The sequence below is a fragment of the Vespa crabro genome, chromosome 6 (genome assembly GCF_910589235.1).
Source record: "Vespa crabro chromosome 6, iyVesCrab1.2, whole genome shotgun sequence".
NCBI lineage: Eukaryota > Metazoa > Arthropoda > Insecta > Hymenoptera > Vespidae > Vespa > Vespa crabro.
In genome coordinates, this window is record NC_060960.1 from 6,735,631 (window position 1) to 6,758,501 (window position 22,871).

The 22,871-nt window shown below is 33.1% G+C and overlaps 1 protein-coding gene across 1 annotated transcript in view; it reads left to right on the plus strand.

Moving 5' to 3' along the window:
* Nucleotides 1-10,851: 10,851 nt before the first annotated feature.
* Nucleotides 10,852-22,871, plus strand: part of LOC124424899 (homeobox protein abdominal-B-like) — a 68,186-nt gene continuing 56,166 nt past the window's right edge. Inside the window, exon 1 of the mRNA XM_046964479.1 lies at nt 10,852-11,435. The gene's annotated coding sequence lies outside the window, so the exon portion shown is untranslated. The remainder of the gene's footprint in view (nt 11,436-22,871) is intronic.

Consider the following 22,871-nt stretch of genomic DNA (forward strand, 5'->3'; position numbering starts at 1 on the left):
CAGAGAAAATTTACGATACCTTTCACGGCCCTATCGATCGTTGTAATATTAATAAATTGGAGGACATGTTTATGCCAAACTAAATCGCATATTTGGATCAGTTTAGACGTTTTCAAGAGGTCCATCGGTTGGTTCATCTTTTGATGGATCATAAGACTCGTATTCATATTGCATGTAAACGTTCTCGTGACCGAATATGGTCTTTCATCTTTTTCTTTTACTTTCCTTTTTTTCTTTTCTTCTTTTTTTTTTTCTCTTTTCCTCCCCCTCTCCGAGAACGATACTAGAAAGTGAAAGGATCGATCGGTGATAATCGTCTAATAAATTTTGAAAACAACAGATTTGGCAATCATATTGCTTCAACGATCAATAATTCTTAATATCATCTATTTTAAGGGCAAATGATCCATTGTATAAAAGGGCCACTTCGTGGCGAGAACTAATTAAACGAAAGAAAAGTAAGAACGAGAGGTAGTATTAAGGCTCGTAGAAGATAAGAGCATAAAAACAAGTACGAAAATGTGAGGAAATGATGGGGAATTTCGTGAGGAAGAGAAAAGACGAAGAAGAAAGAAACAAAAACGGAAAAAAAAGAAAAAAAAAATAAAATAAAAGAAAAAGTAAAAGGGGATGGATAGAACCGAGAACTCGAATACGATAGAATTGCGAGCCCTGTGGGAAATTGTAAAGCGCAGATACGCCGGTAGTTGCGAAGGAGATAACTCTTTTATGTTCCTTCGAGCTCTAACCGCGTTAACGTTTTTACTTAAACATTCTCCTACCTGTCGTACTTATCTCTCTAACTTTTAGGACTTAATCCTTTGACAATTGCAATCGAAGTTGAATCACGAAGAAAAAAGAAAAATAAAAAGAAGAAGAAAAAAATGAAAAAAAAAAAAAAAAGAAAAAAAACAAAAAACGATTTGTTACGAGAAACAAATGTCGCATTCTTTTAATTTGATTAAATTTTTTTTAATTTGAAAAAATTCTTTTAATTTGATCTAAGAGAAATTTAATTTTAATTCCTTTATCTAACACGATTGTCGCGAAATATTCATTTTTGTCGTCTGATGGTTGATTATTTTATTTTATTCATTTTTGCATTTTAATAAACGATAAAATTAACATCTTTTGTTTCTTCCTTTTAACACAAGTCGGATATCTATTATTTCTTTTTCTTTTTTTTTCTTTTTTCTTTTTTTTTCCTTCGAATGAATCGTTCAGATATCTTTTCTGTTTTTCTTTATTTTTTTTTCTTTTTTTTTTTTTTCCTTTTTTTTCTCTTTCTCTCGATCTGTAATATAAACGAATTACGATGAGTAATCATAAGGCGAAGGTAACACGAAAGGGTTCAACGTAGAGTTTTAGACATGTGGGGACAAAGAAAGCGATACCCTTTGTAAAATCGAAAAAGTTCGCAAGAGGCCCCCGGTAAAGAAGAGTAGGTAATGCACGAAGTGAGTGTCGGCGTTGGCAGGAGGCGGCCATCGAGCTCTGTAATTTGCGTTCATAAAATCTTACGAAGGTTTGAGACGTGGTCCCGGCCACGAACAGGGATTACCATTGGCTCCTCGTGAATTTATTTTCATTTAGTTACAAGCAAAATTGCACGGGCCCTCTTTATGCCTCAAGAGTTGCGTTCCGTATAGTTTAAAACCTTAAGCAACACCATTGGCCGAAAATATTTCTCTCGTCAAATGTATTATCTTAACTATCACAAGAGATGGCCAAGAGCACTTTATTTTACGCCTTGACTCCTTCTTACCGAAGCCGCCCGCCATATTTGGACAAATCTTCGATATTCCGCTTACGTTTAATTCCTTTTTTTTCACGTTTCAATTGATACGATAGAAATAACAAAAGAAAATTATTGATATTAAACGAAGACAAAATCGATTGTCTTGTATTAAATTACAATATTTCGTTGCATTATACGATAATAATTAATCGATTAGAGTAAATCATTGATATGACATTAAAGGTGTCAATGTTTGAATGTATTTCTTGAAAGAAGAAGAAGAAGAAAAAAAAAGAAAAAAGAAAAAAAGAAAGAGGAAAGAAAAAAATCTAAGAAAATAATCTGTAAATTTAAATCTAAATTTTTTTTTGTTCATTAGAATTTACAAAACAACATATCTTTTTCATATATTTGATATTATTTTATAAAAGAGTGTTGGAGTACCGAATGGAGAATGATACACACACACACATGAATTATTCCACAGGGGTAAGAAAAGGAAAAGAAAAATGTAATAGTGAGTATGGTCCATGTTGAAAGGAAGAAGATAGTCAAAGTATCCGTTATATGAATAGAAAGAAAGATAGAGAGAGAGAGAAAGACAGAAAAAGATAGAGAAAGTGATTGGAGGGGACAGAAAAAGAATGAGAGATAAAGAGAGACAGAGAGAAAGAGAGAGAGAGAGAGGGAGGGAGAGAAAGAGAGAGAGAGAGAGAGTATTCACAAGAGACACGTCGAAGAGATGGCCGCAAATTTGCGCGAGAACGTTCGCGCAAGGGTGCAACGACGCCGACGCCAACGACAACGACGCCGACGCCGACGCCGACGCGTGCGGTCCACGGAAAGCCGGAACAAGAGGAGTCAGGATGTCAAGAGCTCTATTTCGATTCGATTCGAGAAGAGAAGACACTTTTACTTATAGCTGCACTACGATTCTTTCTAATCACGATCGTTTCTAAACTGTTACATTAACATTTTATTTTACATTTTTGTTTTTTTTTTCTTCATCTTCTTATTTACCTCGTGTCGTCCGTAAAGAAACGTTTATAAAAGTGTAAGGAAGAAGATTTGAAAAAAGATTTGAAAATTCTTCATGAAATTATTCTTCAATCCTGACGTATTTGAGTTCCTCGTCGTCGTACGACGTATAACAACATTCGAGTTAATTACGAGAGATATGAGTGCTGAAAATTTTCGACATTTCTAAGGTAAGATTCTTTTAACATTTTTTTCTTTTTTTTCTTCTTCTTCTTCTTCTTCTTCTTCTTCTTCTTCTTCTTCTTCTTCTTCTTCTTTCTCTTTTATATAGCAATCCTTTGGTATTCTCATTGCGACAGTAATACCTATAGTTCATTTCGTATTTTCAATTTTTACGATATAACACCGTAAACATAAATTGTTCCGTTAATTGCACCTTAATCTTATTTCTAACTTAATCATAATAAATATCGAATAAATTCGAACGATCAATTTTATTTCATCTTCGAACGTTCTACAAGTTCTTTTACAATATCTATCTAAATTATTTTAATAATTCAATGGAATTGATTCAATTGAATTCATCTGTCCATTTTGTCTTCGTTGTAAACGTATAAGAAAAACAAAGGAATACTTTTGTATTTGATAAAATAACAAAGGGGTTTAAAAATAAATCGATAAGTGGAAACGATAATAGATAATGCAAAAGAGGATATCGGTTTAGAAAAAGAGAAAAAGATACAGAAAGAAAAGTGAGAGAGAGAGAGAGAGAGAGAGAGAGAGAGAGAGGGAGGGAGAGGGAGAGAGGGTTAACGACCTCTTGAATCAAGGCTTTTCCGCAATAAATCCCAGCGTGTTCTACGTAAGTACGTAGAAACGGACGATGTGGCTCGGTACTGTGATATCCATCCATCTGAGCGAGAAAAGGTTTCTGTGTGTGTGTGTGAGTTTGTGTTTGTGCGCGCGCGCAATACCGCCCGCGATTGACATATTTTATGTTTTATTTCTGAAAGTCGTCTCGGAAATGGGAGTGCAACTTGGAACCAAGCCGAGGCTCTCTCGCTCGACATTCGGATCTCATCGTTTCCCTCCGCATCGTACGATGCTCCATAACCGAAGTTAATGGGTTGGCTATCGTAATTCGATTTAACTGCAAAAACCATAGACGATCTCTCTCCTTCGATTTTTCCGACTACCAAACGATTTTCCACGATTTCCTCTTCCATCTATTTTCTTTTTCTCTTTTTTCTTTTTTCTTTTTCTCTCCTTTATCCTTTATTTCTTTTTTCGCAATTTTGATTTCGAGATCAATTCGTAACATCAATTAGTTTGTTTACGATTAGAATATAATTCATTCACGTTATCATTTGAATTATATTGATAATAATTAATTGTTAATAATTTTTTAACGATATCTACTCGATCATTTTCTCAAGAGATAATTATTTACCTTTGAATATATTTACAATTATTTCATTAATTGTTCTGATAATTTTTTAACGCCACTCTACGATTGTTCATTTTCAATTGATAACTTTCATAATTTTCTTTTTTTTTTCAAAAAAGAAAGAAGGATATATCAGAATTCGTTGCCGCTAATATCAAATAATATTTCAAAGTTGTGATTAGAATTTTGAATTTATCTTGACGGATGAAAGAAATGAGAACAAGTTGAAAATAAAAGGAAGAACAAAAAAGGAAGGGAAAAGAAATAGAAGAAAAAAAATGTAGAAGAAGAGGAAGGAAAAGAAAGGGGAGGTAAGGAAAAAACAAAAAAAAAAAGGAAAATAGAACGAGAAACGTCTTCGATTGTTCGCCGACGATTAAGTATCATTTTTACTGCACGATATACAGTCCTTCGATACTACCTACTAAAGTCAACAATGTGATTGCAAAAAGTCACGATTTGTTCGGCTTTTCCGATTAAAACATCGGCATTAACGATAACCGCGTGTGCACGCAACGATAACGCACATATATATATATATATATATATATATATATATATATATATATACTATATACATATATAGCATACATATATATATATATATAAATGTATCAAATGTTTTGTCGATTAATTGCATTCGTGTGGGTTCTCGAAATGGTTTAATAAATCGTTATAAAAAAACAATTATGTCGGCAGCTCGATGACTATAGTTGGACAATTAACTTTTGATCCACATATCGATCAAATATGCGTATATTTGTACGAATATGTGTGAATAATTATATATCATTTCTATTGTAAATTCGTACGTATCGTAAGAAACACAGAAGACAATGAAGATATTTACTGTTTTATTAAAACTTATTAAATAACGCATGTCGTCTCTTTGATCGTTCATCGTTATATTAATAAAGACAATAATAAATCGAGATCTATGATTTCAACGTCATTTTACTCTTTTACTTACTTATGTACATACATAATTATGTACATACATATATACGTATGTACGTACAAGTACGTACGTATATACCATGTGATATTCTTTACGTGTTCAAAAGAAATAAAATTGAACATTTTCTCTCTCCTTAGAGTTTCTCGTGAAAATTAGAAATCTGAAACGAACGGATTTCACTTTTTCGTGTTCAGGTCACCCTAGATTTTCTCTTCTCCTTTTACCTTTTCTTTTTCTTCTGTTTTTTTTCTTCTTTCTTTCTTTCTTTGACGGGTGCGGGAGGCACGGATGGCATAGAGAAATACGGAAGCATTCACGTTCTCATTTCAGAAGTAATAAAAATGAAAGTAGGCTAAACCTAAATTTCTCGAGGGTATCTATTATTTCCAATGTTAGTTTTTCATTGGTGAAAAATCCGTTCGAGCTGGAACAACCGTTTCCGGCAACATTCCGACCACAATCCTTTTGTGGATAGCCCGAAAAGTGCCTAACATGCGTTTCTTACAAGAAGAAATGGTACCTGTGTGTGTATATGTCTGTGTGTGTGAGAAAGAGAGAGAGAGAGAAGGGATGGTCGCAAAAACTTTTCTGTAATGCGGAAGCAATTCGGCTTGTCCTTGAGTTAATACCATCATTACGTTTCCCCTTTACTTTAGTTCGGGGAATTTCTCTCTCTCTCTCTCTCTCTCTCTCTCTCTCTCTCTCTTCTCTTCTCGTCACACACATACTTATAAGAAATATTAAGTTTTATTATTATCCTTTACGATAGTCGCTCATGCATTTTGCATTAAATCAAAAAGACGGTGTATTGTAAGAAAAAAAAAAAAGTTGAACCCTTTTTGAGTACTATCTTCAACAATTCTTTTTCTATATATATATACAAATTTTTTTACTTATGAAATTATATGAATTCTTATAAAAAGAAAAAAGAAAAAAAGGAATGTTAACGTGTCGTTAAATAAAGTTGATCGGTTAGATAAAGGAGAGAGAAAGAGAGAGTGGGAGTGAGAGAGAGAGAGAGAGAGAGAGAGAGAGAGAAAGAGAGAGAGAGAGAAAGAGAAAATCATTTTAGGATTATTTGAGGGTCCGATAAAAGAATAAAAAACAAAAGGCGAGAGTAATTAGACTGATTTAATGCGCCATATTGTAACCGGGAGCAATTATCTCGCGACCGAATCAACATTAACACCACCGGATATCAACGTACCCCGCGGCAAACGTGTTTAATGCTCATATTTCTGTTTAACTTCTCAATTAACATAACCGCGCAGCTTCATTATTGCCGCTACGGGCTGCCGCCGCGCCGCGCCGGTTGCGTTTGTGAAGCACGGTGAATGGAAAATACCAGTCTTGTTCACGAAGGTCTCTCCTTTTGTTTTACAGAAAGATTTCTGTTTGCACGTTTGCACGAAAAGCATATGATTTTTCCTTTTCTTCTTTCTTTTCTTTTTTTTTCCTTTCTTTTTTCTTTTTGCCTTTTTCTTCCCTTCTTTCCTTACTATTAATTATGCGTTAATAAATTTGAAAATTATACTTTGATCAATTGAACATATGTTTTCTACGTGTGTTACGTTCTCATAAATAAGGTCTCGGCTCGAATTATTTCTTTTTATTCATTATTTCTCGATTGATATTTTCCCTTTGTTTTCTATTTTTTTTTTTTTTTATTTTCGTTTCTTTCTTTTTGTTTTGTTTTTTTTCTTTTGTTTCTCTTTTATTTTTTTTTTTTTTGGAATTTTACACATTCTCACCGTTAATTAAAATTTCGAAACGATATAGATAAAATGTTAAGAAGTTTCGTTAGTTTTCTAATATTTCGATTTAAAAAAAAATAAAAAGTAAATTCGTACGATCAAAATAAATTCGTAGGTTTCAGTTAATTATTCCACGACAATTTTTATCGGACCTTTATAAAATGTGAAAAAACAAAGGAAAAAAAAAACTTTCTCTTACGAATACGCAATTTAATAATGTATACACGCGACAAGATCCGTCGTCGTGGCCGAGGGCGATGCGTTTGACGTGGTACTTAATAGATCGTAAAGAGTGCTCGAATATCACGATAAACGTAACAACTCTTGCCGACGCAGTGGATGCCCGGAGTCTTAATGTTTCGAGCGTGACCACTTTCAGAAATGGCTAAGTAGTGATCGAGCGTTGACACATGTCCGACGATTTGAAAACGAAAAAAAAAAGGGAAAAAGAAAACAAAAAAAAAAACAGAAAGGGAGTAAAAGAGTTTCCTTCGTTTCCTCGACGTTTCTTTATTGTGTCGTCGTTACAAAAAAAAAAAAAAAAAGAAAAATAATAATAATAATAATAATAATAATAAATCAGAATAAAAGAATATTTCTGAAAAAAAAGAAAAAAAAATGGAAACATGATATCTGGATCGTATAGATTATTAATTTGATTTAAAAAAAAATTTAATCTCGATTATTTCCATTTAAAAATTATTCCCAATGTGTGATAATAATGATAAATGTTAGGAAAAAATTGTTAAATACTTATCGTACGTCAAGGAGATATATCCAAAAGAACTTGAGAATTGAGTTGCGTACACGCGAAACGATGAGAAGGAAATGGTAGAGGGAGTGGTATAAGGGGGGTAAAGCAAAAAGGGGCGTAGAAAGGAGAATAGTGTCAGAGCCAGCGAGGGAGCTGGCTGGTCCGACATCGTCGATCGATTTCGTTTCCAGCAAGGAAACTGTAGCCGTTCTCTTCTGACTCCATAGCCACTCCTCTCTTTCCCCTCAATACACGTAACTTCCCCACCTTTTCTCCTTTCTCTGAGCGTGCCTGACGAAGTTAGTGCCTTTCAACCACCCTTTGCGAACAGTGTTGCCGCGTACGACTCCCTCTCTCTCTCTCTCTCTCGCTGTCTCTTTCTCTCTCCCTCTCTCTATTTCTCTCTTTCTTCTCCATCTTTGTTTCTTTCTTCTTTTTACGTCCTCAGATTTCAAACAGGAATGCGACTGGAACTCCACAAATTTCCCGAACTTTTCAGATTTTATTATCTCAAAAAAAAAAAAAAAAACGAAAAATGAAAAAGAAAAAGAAAAGAAAGAAAAAAAAAATAAAAATAAAAGCATAAAAGGAAAGGAAAAAGAAAGGGAGATATTTTATTTTTTTCCCTTTTTTTTTTTTTTTTACTTTTACCTACTAAAGATCTGACAATTAATATTATATTTTATAAAATAAAAATGATTTCTACGTACTTATTTGCCTTATTAAATTGTTAACGTTCGATAATCTCACGTTTGTTATAAATCGAAGAAAATTTATAATGACGATCGCGAATTTCTTTAGGAAATTAACACAAGCGTATCGGTTTAAACTTCGAAGCAACATCTCGTTTTATCGACAAACAACATTCGAGCGATCTGTCAATATGTGTCTCAAGTAAATATTGCCATTTCCGATTGGTATACCTGACCAAACGTTTACATTGTATAGTTCGTATTATCGATCAATGAGTACTAACGAATATAACGATAGTGACATAAATCTTCTTGACTAGTTTGTTTTTCCTTTTATTTTTTATTTTTCTTTTTTATTTTCGATCGGCAAAACGATGATTTAAAAATTGATGATTATAACTTGGAGAACGAAAAATTTTCTTATATTTGTTCTCTCTTTATCTCTCTCTCTTTCTCTCTCTCTCTCTCTCTCTCTCTCTCTCTCTTTCTCTCTTTGTCTCACATTTTTTTTGAAAATGAAATTTATTGAGCATGGAACTTTTAAGAGCGGAGAGAGAGAGAGAGAGAGAGAGAAACATAGAGGGAGAAAGGGAGGAAGGTGAATCGACTTTTGAATCTTTCTGTACGAGAATACGTAGGTGTGGCTCGTGACACAAGACAGAACTAGCTCGTATTTTATTTCGAGTGTCAGGCCCCCTCTCAATCTCGAACTCCGCATGAAAGTAAAACCCCTCTCTCTCTCTCTCTCTCTCTGTCTTCTGAAAACAAAAAGAAAGGAGTGGGTTGGCATAGCTTTACTTCTTTCATTCTCCGTGCCAAATAGGAAAGGAACTAGAAAGGTGCAAATATCTCTGTTATTTATTGAAACATTCGGTGATATCAAATTTATGATCTAGAAAAGTATCGATATAATACAAATATTTGAAAATTATTTCGTCAAATTTTTTTTTTTTTTTGCAAAATTTAACTCGTCTTACGTCCTCTAACGTAGGTATGATATATCACTTTAGTTTAATTTTTTTTGTTTTTTCATGTTTTTTTTTGTTTTTTTTTTTAAGTACCAAATTATATATATGGTGGTGTAAAACAGTTTTAATAATTATTAAAAATTATTCACGTAGAAAAATTCATTTTTGGGAAAATAATTTTCTTTTAAAAATACGACTAATGCAAGTTAATTTAATTATATTAAAACAAAACAAAATAAAATATAAAAAAAAGAATATATGGATCAGTTCATAAGATAAAATTTATTCCTATGATCGGTTTGGACTAAACTTTAAAGAATAAAAATAGAAATGGTTGCTATATATAAGAGGGAAGATTCTCGAAAACCACACCCCAAGACTGACGGATTCGTCGGCGTTACAAAGAGAGACGTAGCAAGGGAGGGATTGTGGCAGGTTTGCCTTTAACAAAGTTTGTCGCGAGGATAGAGGGTTGCGTTGAATTTAATTTTAAGGGTCTTGAATTGAGAAGGTCGAATTGGCCCGTAGAATGGCACCTATATAGAGAGTTTCAAAATCAATAATTTGTCTCTTAAAAAATTATACGGGACAAGTATCGTATTAATGACGATATCGAATATCTCATTAACGTGAAATAAGTCCTAAGTTAATTCATAAATATTATTTTAAATGAAAATCTAATTAATCTTTTATTTTATATACTCGTCTATCATTGAAAAGAATAAAAAGAGAATGCGTATTGTATAATAAATTAATCAGATACTAAACTTCTCTTCAACGACTAATACTGTAATATCACATGGACATCAATTACACAATAATAATAATAATAATAATAATAATAATAATAATAATAATAATAATAATAATAATAATAATAATAATAATAATAACAATAACAATAATTACTTACGTAGATACATTCTATGATGTCTAATATAATGTCTATAAAAAAAAAAGTTCAATTTCACGATCGAGTAAGTAATTACTTACTATGAATTTCACGTACACCCGTTAGATCGTGTCAAAGTAAAGTAAGTAACCGAATGCGCTCCGGTAGAGTGAGCTGAGTAAAAAGATAGAAAGAGAAGGAGTAAAGAGTAGGGATCGTGGCCTGGCCGATGGTTGCGTTCGAGAGAAGAGAAAGGGAGGAAGAGGAGGAGCAGGTAAAGAGGGTGAGGATTTGTAGTGGTGGGGAGGATATCGGAGCGTGCGCGAGAGGTTGGTTCTTGGTCGCGACGCGACGCGATGCGTCGAGACGAGACTAACTCAGTGCGCGGCACGTCTTATCGTGGTAGTACTACCATGAGCGGAACTTTCGGCAACGTGCTCACCATTGTTATGCGTACGAAAATAATCGTCGAGCGACATTGTCGTCGAGACGCACGCGCGCACGACCTCCCCTCGAGAGCCGATCGTTTCCTTTGATTTTCTCGGGGAGAAACCACCCCCACCCCTCGTCATTACTACCCTTCTCCAGCTATATTTCCAACCCTCTCTTCTCTCTCTCTCTCTCTCTCTCTATATATATATATATATATATATATATATATATATCTTTCTCTTTCTCTCTCTCTCTCTCTCTCTCTCTGTCTCTCTTTTTCTTTTTATTTCGTTCTCTTTTTCTCGTATACGTACACAGACACAGACGACACACTCATATACTCACATACGTTCGATTCTTTTTCTTCTTCCTCCCTTTGAAGGCTCGGGCGAGCTTCTTCGACGTCGTCGGAGGGTGTTGAAGAAGAGAAGGGGAGGGTGGAGGGAGAAAAGGGGGGGACGGACACGACGGGAGTCCGGCCTAATTTCCAAGAGCACCGGCCGCGTTAAACCAAAGTGCCGCCTTTGCCCGTCGCCGTTCGACTCTGACTTTTCCGACCCCGGCTCCGCGTGATATTTATTATTCTCCTAGTCTATCGCGATCAACGAACGCGAGTTTTCCAGTTTCGGCCGAGACCAATCAAAAGTGACCCGACTTAACGAGATCTCCACGAGGCTTCCCTTCTTTTAAAGGAACAATCGTCGATATTTCTATTCTTCGATCCTGACAATTCAACGTAACTACGAAAGAAAAAGATTGTGTCAAGTGCGAGACAGATGCTAAGAGATTCGATCGACATAATTCATCAACATAATTTGAAAGGTCAGATAATATGTCATTTTTAATAAAAAGAATTTTATTTTAAAACGTATTATAATTAATATAGCCAGTGAAAATTTTTTTAAATTTATATACATACATTATACACTTAAATATATATATATATATATATATATATATATATATATATATATATATATTAATAGGGACACAATAATCTGTTTGATTAAAAAGATAAACATTAAATGATCGTAATTTACGGCAATGTTATGATATGAAGAACGATAACATTCAGTTTTTCGTCCCTTTTGTCAATTATTTTAATTAAAGTAAGAACGTATGTTTACATGTAGTAATATTGCGTACTCGTGTAGATGATCCATGAGTGGGAAGGTCGACGGCGAACGAAAATCACTGTGATCTAAACGTCGCGCCTTTCTTTCTCTCTCTCTCTCTCTCTCTCTTTCTTTCTCCCTCTTGTTTTCTATTTCTCTCATTCTCTTTCTCTCTCTTTCTCTTTCTCTTTCTCTCTCTCTCTCTCTCTCTCTCTCTCTTACACCTCATGTCCGTTTGTTTTACCAATTAAGAAGACACGTTCAAAGAGATGGGATAGTCGCTGTCTAAACTCAGCCGGCCTATGGGAGTGTATGCATAACGGTACGAACTTTTTTGGAATCGTGTCTGAGTATTCACTTTTTCTTTTTCTTCCTCTTTATTCGATGACAAAAATGGTCTTACGTTTATCGTCTTTATTCTTCCTTTCTTTCTCGTTTCTCGAAAATTCTGATCGAATTCCGAACGAAAATCTGTCAATAAATTTATTTTAAACCGATTTTCTTACGTTCTTTTTTTTCATATCTAAAACTATCGTAAATTATTGAATATTATAAAATATTCATTTAATTTATATCTTTGTCGATAATTATTAGTCAGTCATTTGAAGCTTATTCTTTTTATACATTGTACCTAAATACCTATACATATATTTTAATTTTAGTTGAATGAAAGAGAGAGAGAGAGAGAGAGAGAGAGAGAGAAAGATAAGATAAATGTGATATTTCGAGATATATGAAAAAAAAAGAAAAAAAAGAAAAGAAAAGAAAAAGAAGAAGAGAGAATATGTTTCTAAGCCATCAACGAAATGACACGGTTCTCACGTTTCGTTTAAAACGATGACATTAATTGGTCAGAAATATGTCGGCTCTTTTTGAAGAAATAATATCGTAATACGTACTTTACTCAAAAGATATGTTCAAAATCAACATCGTTTCGGGATAACATCGAGTACTACTGGAATATAATAATGATTACAATTATGAGCGACATAATGGCGCTCGCCTGTCAAGCTCCATAAAATCTGCTTATTATTTTGCTCATAAACACCTGCGTTCGCGAGGTAGCATTCACGTATGTATATAGTATGTAAGTATGTAGTTACGTACTTACCGTAGTCAGTACGTAGTCTTTGCGTCTGGCTGTTCGCTCTTCCGGTGATTTTCATTGACTACCAGAGAAAGGGCATTTGCGAGAGACATAACCGTCGTCATTATTGTTACTTAGATATATATATATTTTGTTTTCTTTCTTGTTTTTTTTCCTTTTTTTTCTTTTTTTTTTTTCCTTTTCTCTTTATCTTTTCTCGACTTTTTATTTTCCCGTTTTCATGGATATCCAAGAATAGCTTTTATATATTACTCGACGAAAGAAGGTCGTATAAATAAATAATACTATATATATTATTTCTTGGAAATATTCGACGAATGAAATGTAACATAAATAATTTATATACATAGATATAATTCCATTGAGAATTTCGATAGGAGCTATTATAAACGATCTTTGTCTTATTTCGTAAATAAAAAGGATACAGGTAATATTATTTCTCAATTATTATATTTTTGGATAGTGAGAACACTTTAACAATTTAGATCGTTGAACGAAAATGCTCGAAAGTAACTTTTCTTTTTCTTTTTTAACATCTATACATTAGTATCATATCTGTTCATATCTATTCATTGATCTAATAAATCGGATTATTTTTCTTCTTTATATGAGAGACAAAATTGATATGCGTGTAATGACACGAGTTCATGACTTACATTTTATTTCTATCTATGTACCTAACCATTTACTTATGTATCTTTTTTGACACTATCTTAGAAATAAAATAATGATTTATAGAGAGTTATAACTTCGTCTACAAATTGTAATGAATTAAGGGTAATCATTCGTCATTATTTGTCAACACCGATAAATCCCAAGACGACGAGTGACTTTTATGTAGCAGTTATCCCAACTTAATTTCTCTGTACGTATACACATATGTATACACATATGTATACACAAATATATTCATATCGTTGATTATTATAAACATAAAAATAATTGAAGTCATGAATCACAAGAAGCGTGCGACGGTAATAGTTAACGCGTAAACCTCAATGAAATAAATCTCCTGATCGTGGAATCTCAAGTTCTATAATAAAACGATTTTCTTTGAATATTTCAAGCACATTTCTATTAATCAAGTACGATCTTAGTGAAAGGAGAATTGAAATTAACAAATTTTGCCACTATTTATTTGAATGACAAATAGTAATTCACGAATAAAATACAAAAAAAAAATATATATATATATATATATATATATATATATAAAATAAAAGAAAAATAAACAAATCAAAAATTATTTCAAGACTATCAAACACCTAGATTATTTCGTTTTATAATACTCGAATTCTTTTGCAAATTTATAAACGTATATGTATATATATATATATATATATATATATATATATATATATGTTTATTAATTTATATATGTATACGTATCTACATGTAATGAAAAAAGGAAACACGATATCTTTCGAAAATTTATTTTACAGATTACAAAGTAGATACTTGTAACTTAATAGAAATCGAAAAAAGAGAAATAATAATTTTTCCTTGGGTTCATGAATATACTTATCTTCATCATTATACCACTTTCGTTTTCGATGTCGTAAAGAATAAATCGCAGAGATCTCTGTTTGAATCGAAGAACACGAAGTTCGAAGAGCGCCGAGCGAAATTAGCGCTGGCGATGCTTATTAGTGGCGCGCTTTTATTACCGGTTGACGTCATCTCGCAAGGGTCTCATTTATCTCTGAAACAATTTTTTTTTCCTTCTCCCCCTTTTTTTTTTGTATTTCTTTCTTCCTCTATTCCTTCTTATTCTTTTTGCTTTCCTCCTGAGGCGAGTTCATGCTTGGTAATATATATATATATATATATATATATATATATATATATATATATATATATATATATATACACTACTCGTACTCATGAACGTATTATCAACGACCCAATAGATTTGGTTGAACGAATGATGAAGTAAACGGGAATGCATAAAATCTTTATTGCCATCCACAGAGCGGTAAATGATGTGCGGTTCGTGACGGAAATTATCTTTAATCGCTATACGCGAGTCCGACCGATAGAGAACTCGCTGATCAAGTTGCTTTCCCCGGCTTTTTAAAACTTCCGATATCATTCTGTTTTCGAGGAAGGACGGTCTGTTTATTTTTTTTTTCTTCCATATATTTTTTCTTCCTCTTCTTTTTTTTTCTTTTTTCTTCATTTCTTTTCTCCCCTGTATGAATTTTTATTCATATAACACAGTGATCGTCAGTGAGAAACATTTACACCTATATATATATATATATATATATATATATATATATATATATATATATATATATATAATTTTATTGAATGAAAGCATCGTTTATATAATATATAGAGTTTATTATATATAGAATTTACTTGTTTCTATATATATATATATATATATATATATATATATATATATATATATATATATGTATATTAAGTAGTCTATATAAGATGTAAGCATGCGCTTATATTCAATATTATTTCAAACTCTAAATCTTCAAAAGTATGTATTAACAGATATTGATGCGACATTTAATTTAAAAATGACAAATTTTAACGCGACGATAAGTTTTATTTCTCTTACACGTTTTGTCAAATACTAAAAATGAAATATAATCGTTTACAAAGAGTAGCTTGATCAGGACCCGTCGCATACATCTTTCCCTATGTACATACTTAGATCTTTGCTATTGGCAATATATTTGTAGCTTCAATCTTCCATAGGGTCATTCGGCAGGATTTAAAGTCAATAATCTTGTTACAACTCACTACCGTTCACTTTTAAGAGAACAGTATACATAACTTCGCGGTAAGAGACACGATAAAGCTTAAGTGTCGGTTTGCACGGTAATTCCTTCGTCCGTAACCATTATGAATGGTCGTTATCACATTACCTATTGACCTTATGAACAGGTGAACGATGACCTTTGCTTTACGTTTCTAATGTAAGAACTTGAAGATTTCAAGGGTAACTGAAACGAGAATATTAATAAAATTTTCACTATACTTCCATTCTGCTGTAATATTTAATTGATATTAGATATACGTAATATATATTCTTTACAGTGACATTTTTTGTAATATATCTTTTAGATTAAAATTAAACGAAAAAAAAAAACAAACAAAAACTGTTCTTAATATTAAAAACGATTTCACGTAATACAGATATTATATATTCCATTTTTTGATAGCATAGAAATCGAAGGGTAAACCGAACATACGGTACTAGTAGAAGCCATGTTGAAATCCATGATGGCCGCCTTTTACGATCCATGTGGCGATGCCTCGCCCCATAGAATTTCTGCCAATGGCGTACGGTGACAGTTTTGAGTACCGTCCCTTCCTGCGACCCATTATTTCACTACTGGGATATTCTCTTCCCCACTCTGTCGTCCATGGTTTCTTTCACCACCTACTGTTAGCCCCACCATTATAGCGTAACTTACGGCGGCCATCATGGAACATCTCTGCGCGCGCATACTCGACCACTACTTCTACTAGAAGACCGTATTCTCATATAGGGCGAAATTATCGAATGGGTTTGTTCTTTTAACTGTGACAAAAATATTTCTTCTTTTGTTACCATCTTTATTAATATCTCGACACTTTGCATCTTATTAAAATAATGTGCTATAATGATAACTATAATGAATATTTTATAAATGCATAACTTCAAAATACTATTTTTGTTATATCATATATAATTAACATTTATTTATTGTTAATATGGTGATTTGAAACGATTAAAAATTATTGATCGATGAGACTTTTAAAAATTGAATAATTACATAATGATAAAGAAGTACTGATTCTATGCACTAGATAGCGTTAGTGGAGTTTACTCGGTCGGTCAAATTTTGTTGTTGTTTCGTTGTTAAAAATTTTTATTTAGTAAATAATGTTCGTCAACAAAGGAAAGTCTTAATAATAATAATATATATTTGCGCGTGTAATTTCTGATAATCAGTAATTTTTATGTGAAATTCTATTTTGGTTTCACTGATATTCGCACGTATCTATTGACGATAAAAAATTATTGCGGCTAAGATTAAGTTTATATATTTTCATGAAAGAAAATACCTATAAACGATGGCGTTGGTTTATGAATATGTTTTTTGTAGATTCGATCCTCGTTATCGGTGTGGCTTGGATTTTTTTTATCGGTTAAACAATTAAAATAATAAAATATATTCCAAATTATTATTAAAGAATTAGGTTTTTGACGAATTTTTAAAAATATCATTTTCACTTTTAATTCATAGAATATTTCAAAAAAGTTTCTAGTATTTTCAAACACCATGGTTAACTTGTCCTATGATGGTAAAGAAGGAATTATGGTGTCACCATAATCGACTGTATGGGAATATCATTTCGTCCAGTAGATAGGGGACGTACTTGTAAAATTTGCCACTATGTGCGCTGTTGTAGTATATCGTTTATGTCGACGATAGTCATTTTTAATTAAATTTTTATTGGTGAACGATTTTTACAATTTAAAAAAAAAAAAAACAACTAAAAATAACGTCGTATTCATATTTATCACTAATCGCTTTGCTATTGTCGTATTGATTATACTTTTGTTATATATTCAATATTAGAAAGTAACGATATTGACGATACCGAAGGAATTCCAGATTAATTTATTTATAAATACAAAATGACGTGAGTATTTTAAAATATATTAAATTCATTTTTTATTCATATACTTATTTTTCAAATTTCTAAATTGTTTCAACTTATTAAAAAGTATCTTCAGATTGATTAGGGGAAAATAAATAATTTAAAATATATTGAGAATGAATTTAACATATTATATGCGTAAACTTAGGTATACATTTAAATATCAAAATTATTATAATTCGAAGAAGTTATTTCGACAATTGTAAAATCTTAAATAATTTTCAAATTAAATTTTCTAATTTTCTTTATTTTTTGGGATTTTTAAATGCAGTATAAAATTATTACACTCGCACACATACACACACTCACACTCTTTCTCTCTTTCTCTCTCTCTCTCTCTCTCTCTCTCTTTCTCTCTCTCTCTCTCTCTCTCTCTCTCTCTCTCTCTCTCTCTTTCTTTCTATAGAAACCGCAAGTTAGCTATAGATACGATATTGCAAGAGCCAACCAGGCAGTCGCGGCCATCGATTTGTGCTTTCCTCATATACGCATGCGCGAACGAAGACAGGTTCTTCTTTCTCTTACCCCATTCTCTCTTTGTCTCGCTCTTTCTCGATATATCCCCCACCATAGGAACCTTATCTCCTTTATTCTCCCACCAGTAGACTCAAAAATTCGAACGAGACAAGAAAGAGAACACCTTATTCTTTTACCCAAAAAAAAAACCAAATTATTAATCTTTTTTTTCGAAAGACTATCATACTCAATTCATTAATTCAGAATATATTTCACTCAAATATTTATAATAAATTAAGTAAGAAAGGAAGAGAGAAAGAGAGAGAGAGAGAGAGAGAGAGAGAGAGAGAGAGAGAGAGAGAGATAATATAAAAGATGGACAGAGATACAAATGATCAAGTTATATTCCACTATTCAGATTATATTTTCTAATTGTATTTTAATTCAATATATTATTAAATGACGTAACGATGAACAATGTTAAGATCTTAAGAATTGATATTCAAAAGAAAGACGTGAAATATTATAATATAAATATCTATTTAACTGCTCGTATATTTTACCAAACTAATATATCAAAGTTTTGTTTCGATCCAAAAATCTCGTAAGCTTCCTCCTTTCACACTTTTATTTAATCCAACCATGTAGCGAGCCCTCTCTCATCGCAGGTAATCCCAATGGTCGCTGGCTTGGCGAGCATTCCATTATCTAGCCATCTTTATTCACCCCCTTGTATACTTATATCGGCGAGTTAGAAGAGTGTAGGAGGTTGGTTGGGAGGAATAGAATGAGAGAAGAACGAGGAGAGAGAAAGAGGAAGTGGGAGAAATGGTAGTATAAGGGTAGGCGGAGGGGAGGAGAGGGAGTTGGAAGAGAAAAGGAGAGGGCCTCTAACGGGGATAGAGGGGAAAAGAGGTGGTAGGGGGTGGGAGGAGGTTGGTTTTATGTGCGCGCACAAATCTCCTCATCTCAGGCTCCCATAGGATCCACGATGGCAGGATGGTACCTATGTGTCGGGGAGGGTTGGAAATTGCTGGGTGTGTACACCGCCATACGAGAGAGTGCGGGCTGAGACCGGCACACAAATGAGCCAGCTTGATTCCAATTATTCAGTAAATTAAATACAGAGAGGGTTTGCCCTTTACGGGCGTTCCTTCGAGTTCCGAAAGTTGTTATTGTAGATAGTAAGTACGCCAAAGTATATATCGGTCGGGTGACGAAGGGAGGGGGAAGGCGTGTGGCTAGAGGGAGAGCTAAGTGTAGACTCGATTCCAAGAGAACGAAAGGGTTTCAAAGCATACTATACAAAGCTATTGTATTGTATCATTCTCGAGGGGTAAACCAACGTTATCTACAGTTAATGTTTTCGGGGTTGACTACTTCTAAAACCATCTCTCGATCTCCTCGTAACATTCCCTTCTCTCTCTCTCTTTCTCTTTTCTACATTTTCTTTCTATTTCTATCTCTTTTTGTCTGTCTGTTTGTCTGTCTATCTATCTGTCTGCCTCTCTTCTTCTTCTTCTCTTTATCCCTCTCCCTCTCTCTCTCTCTCTCTCTCTCTCTCTCTCTCTCTCTCTTTATCTCTTTCTTTGGCCACTCCCATACATAACGCCGTACGTATAAACCCTCTGATCATTCTTTTCCTTCTGCTTCTGGAATGTTGTTGTTTAGACTCTGTACGAGCCAATTGCATTCTCGAAAAATGTATGCAAATTCCATATAAATTTTTTTATATATACTTATTATTATTATTATTATTATTATTATTATTATTATTATTGTTATTGTTACTATTATTATTAATTATTTATCGTTATTATATATTATGTATTTTTTCTGTTTGCTAATTTCTCTCTCTCTCTCTCTCTCTTTTTATAAACAGACGTTTCGTTATATTAAAAAATACCTAAGTAAGCACTCGTTGTTTCGAACACGTAACAAACTCATAGGTATTATTATTTTTTAAGAATGAAAAAGAGAGAGGGAGAGAGAGAGAGAGAGAGAGAGAGAGATTGCAGCTAGTTTAGAGTTTGGACTTTTAAAGTTCAAACACGATTACGCGAAAGTTTCTCGGATCAGCGGCCGGCTGGTTTAATTCGTATTTTCTTCGGAGACTGCGCTTCCTCCTCTTTTACGAGCGCGTATTTCTCCTATCCTACGGCTAGAGAACGAGCTGAATCTATCTCCCAACCTCCATCGCATCTTCTCTACTCCCCTATCGTACTTGGCAATTCCAGCAAATTTCCCGAATCTCTCCCTAGCAAAATATCGATTCCTCTCTCTCTCTCTCTCTCTCTCTCCCTCCCCTCCCTCCCGCTTTCTCTCTCTCTCTCTCTCTTTTTCTACGTAAAAAAGATGAACGTTTATATAACGTACGATAAATTTTGATCGATTTCTTAAAAAAAAAAATCTATTCCTATCCATTTCTCTTTTTTCCTCCTTTCATTTATTCTTGAATGTTTCTATATCATCCGAGGAAGTATATCGTTAAAAGGGGTTGGAGTTGGAGACAAACCGGAGACGATAAAATAGAATCTAGGAAGAGAAAACGGTCGGCTGGACCTAGGGTTATCTTTCTTATACCCTCAGTGAACACGAGAGGGTGGAACGCGAGAACGGAAAAGAAACGTTAGTGGTTGTGTCTGAAATTTATAATCCATGACGTTTCCGGCTAGGAAGAGAGAAATAAGGAGGAGTAGGAGGAAAAAAGAGAGAGAGAGAGAGAGAGAGAGAGAGAGAAAAAAAAGAAGAAAAAGAAGAAATAGTAGAAGAAGAAGAAGAAGAAGAAGATGAAGATGAAGAAGAAGAAATAGGTATCGAATAATAGTAGCGATGGTAATAATAGTAATAGCTTTTAAGGGAAAAGGGCAAGGACAGGAAAGAAGGTGTCGTTGGCATGCAAGCAAGCAAGCAAGCAAGCAAGCAACGAAGTAACCAAGAGAACTGGAGTGGCTGGCTGGGTGTCCTTCGAAAAATGGCCACCGAGACGACAACGCGGTAGAGGGAGCATTTGTTCGGACTTGCTCCTTTTCTCTGGTGAGTCTGGGCGATAAACACTCGGATTATCTGCATCCTCCTTGGACGTGGACGGTCGTGGACGTCGTTCGCTGTGGTGCTCCTTAGGGACACTCGTGAAATATCTTACATTCCACGAACGAGGAGGCTGAACTGGAGAAAGAGATATCGAGAGTCGACAGATAAAACCAGAGAGAGAGAGAGAAAGAGAGAAAGAGAGAGATACTAACAAACACAAACAAACATTCCTTCTGATACTCGTAAGCACTCTCGCACCTTCACATATTCGATTCAAGGGTGGTACGCTTATATACTCGTGACTGCCACGATTTTATACGTACGCTCCGAGGAAACTAAGTGCATTCGTTAGAATCCCATTTCTTCCCTAAAATAAGTGTCGAGCCAGAGATAACCCGACGATCGGTGAATTGTACGACCAAGACGCTTATCAACCCACCATTTTTATTCACTCTCCCTTTTATCTTCTTCATTTTATTACTATTATTATTATTATTATTATTATTATTATTATTATTATTATTATTATTATTATTATTATTATTATTATTATTGTCATTTATTTTCACTTCATTTTTTCCGTTTTCTTTTGTTCGTTTTCTTTTTTGATCGTCTTTTTTATCTATTTATTTATTTTTTTTTTTTTCTATATTGCGACAATATTCTTTCCGATCTACGAGGAATAAGAATTTTGAAATAAATGGAACAAAGGTATTATCGATAAGGGATATAATCAAGTTACAAGATATAATCATTTGTTTTTTAATCAGAAAAAGATGGGGAAGTATGAACGTTAATTTTAAAGAAAATAAATTAAATTTTGAGTAGATAATGTTAACGTGAATTTTTCAAATCTGATCGATCAGTTCCGAACGAATTTTAAAGATAATTACGTAAAAAAAGGTCGATTAATGAACGTTAATGAAGACATTAATTAGGGTATTGAAGGTGACGTTTTCAAAACTTTTTTTTCTCATATTTTTTATCATGAAATTAGACTGTTAGATTTATTATATATAAAACAAATATTCCGTCAACGTACGGAAGTCGTATATCACGAAAGAAGAACGTTTCTTCTTCGAAGGAACGCTTTGAGCGTGCTTCGCATGCTACCGATATTCTTCTTCTCCCTTCGATCTTCTTTCTTGACGAGTAAGAGAACGAAACGAAACGTTTTTCTCTAGCCCTTACCGAACTTACCCTCCTCCTTTTTCCGGTTTTCTTTTTTTCGAAATAATAATTCTTCAACGTCGGTAAAACTAAAACTAATTTCTTGGAAAAACTTAACATAGGTTCATTTGGTTATTCGTGGAATAGTTAGAACAGATTTTCTTCATTTAGTATAAAATATTAATAGACAGACAAACAGACAGACAAAAACAAAAAGAGAGAGAGAGAGAGAGAGAGAGAGAGAGAGAGAGATGAGAAAATATAAAATATTTATTTATATAATACACACATAATATATTTAAAAATAATATAAATACAATATTTATATCTTTACGTATTAAATTTTAATTGATAGAATGATACATTCATTTAGAAGTTTAATCCGTAAGCTCGTTAGTCTTTTCTTTTTGTTTCTTTTTTTTCTTTGTTTTTTTTTTTTCTTCATGGCAATTAAATAATTAACGATTGTCGATTTATTCTTTAATTTTCTTACTTTTTATCATCAAAGAAAGAGAATCGAAAGTTATATACTTTCAAATGGTATATTCCATTGGTATATATCTTAAATTAAATGCGACCTCTTCGAGATTGTCTTATATCGATCATTATTATTAAAGCAAGGGTAAAGAAGTGTAGCTAGAAAGAAAGAAAGAAAGAAAGAATAAAAGAAGAAAAATGAAGGAAAAATAAAGCAAGAAAAAA